The sequence below is a fragment of the Dipteris shenzhenensis genome, chromosome 18 (genome assembly GCF_047967505.1).
Source record: "Dipteris shenzhenensis isolate YYH24624 ecotype China chromosome 18, Dip_SZ_1.0, whole genome shotgun sequence".
NCBI lineage: Eukaryota > Viridiplantae > Streptophyta > Polypodiopsida > Gleicheniales > Dipteridaceae > Dipteris > Dipteris shenzhenensis.
Window position 1 is genome coordinate 20,858,627 of NC_141613.1, and position 1,863 is coordinate 20,860,489.

Here is a 1,863-nt window from a genome sequence, read left to right on the forward strand (position 1 = left end):
TTGGTGTCTACAAGCTTTCCCATGGAATTGCAGACAAAAAGCTTATCAGTTGATGGGAGGGACCATATTGAGTCAAAAAGAAGTTCACGAATGGAACCTATCAGCTTCAGGATGTTGACGGCATGGTGATACCTGGATGCACCAATGAGTATTGCCTTAAATTCTTCTATGCTCGACCACCTTGAGGGCCAGCAGACCCTCTCTGTAACTAGAGAGGATCTGCTTGGGGGGGGAAGATGTGACGCCAAAAATTGATATTTTTTATTTGACATTGGTATTGTTTTTCTCTATGTTTGATAAGAGTTTAAGTATCAAGTGATAGCCTAGCGGCTCTCACTTATTTCTATTTTCTAAGATATTATATGGGATTGAGAGGATGAGTGGAATGGATCATTGTAAATACCATGTGTATGAATGATAAATACCTTGGTATGGGGTGAGAGTTATTTGTGTATGGGATATTATGGGGTTTTGAGAAAATAGGAAGAGTGAGTCATATAAAGAGGTGGGTCTCATGTCCATGTGTTCCAATAATATAAGAGAGATCACATGCCAAGCGTGTGGAAGGCATGTGGAGGAGTGTGGAGTCAAGAGGAATCCTTCTAGAATTCCTATGTGGAATAAGGAGGATGTGGGCTCCATGTTGGGAGACTCTTGACTTTCTCAATATTTTAAGAGTCTTAAGCATCTTTTGATGGGGGACATGGCAAGAGTAGCCAAAAAGGACATGGATGGTGACATACGGGCTTATGTGATTGATGGGGAAAGGAATCTACAGGCAGAAACTATAAATGGGTGAAGGAGGGTGACAAAATCTCTATAAAAGGTCCCCTCCTCTCCCTTGTTCATCATCTCTTCCACCATTATGTCTCATGTTGCTGTAGCTCTAGTCTCCTCAAGCCTCTTCCATGAGCCTTCTCTCCCTCTTGTAGATATTCTCTTATGTAGACTCTTGAGTCCATCTCTCTCTAGTTCATTCTCTCTCTATGAATACTCTTGGAGCTTCCGCTCCCTCTTGTACGTATGAAACCTCTTCTTCTCCCTTGTGTTTGTAGTATTTTGAGTTGCATTGGAGTGGAGTCTCACTCTATTGACAATGAAGATCAATTCGTATTCCCTCTCTTGAGTCTCTCTTCCCTTTTCTTTCTTTCAAAGCCTTAAAAGTTCTTTCTATTCGGCCGCTCACTGCACACGCATGGTCCATCCATTTCCCGAGCCACCAAGGGAGTTACTTACCCTCTTCTAGGAGAAATCTATGAGTGGTGTATTGTTGATGAAGGTGGAGTCTTGAGGGAGCATCCTACTCAGGCAAAATTAGCATGGGTGGAGGGTAGTTTTTATGACAGTTTGACCCCCTGTTAGTGTTTTGCTCATAACTTTTCGCTCAGATTTCTATCTATTCGATCCATGGCTTGTATGCATATATTCAATTGAAAGCATAACAACACAAAAGAAAAGCAAATTGCAATGCAAATAAAATTCTTTTGGACATGAGTTATTGCATTCAAATAAAAATATAACGAGTAAATGGATATGGTTTCCTTTTTGAAAAATGTGACCCACACAGATTTGTTTCGTTTCCATAGAAGTTTTCTCAAGACTACATAGATTGGAACGTGGATGACCATCCCACTTCTTTTGGGATGTCTACAAAACTTTTGGCTTGGATCTATAAGTATGTGCACTTGAAATAGAGCCACATATCGAAGTGGCTACCTTTCCAATACTGATAAATATCCATTGTTTCATTCTCATCTCTAACCAACCCCATTGGACTAATGATGTACAATCCTTGAAACTCTTCTAAAAAACCTTACCCTTGCTAGTTTGTGTAATCATACTAGGACCTATATGAGCTTCAGG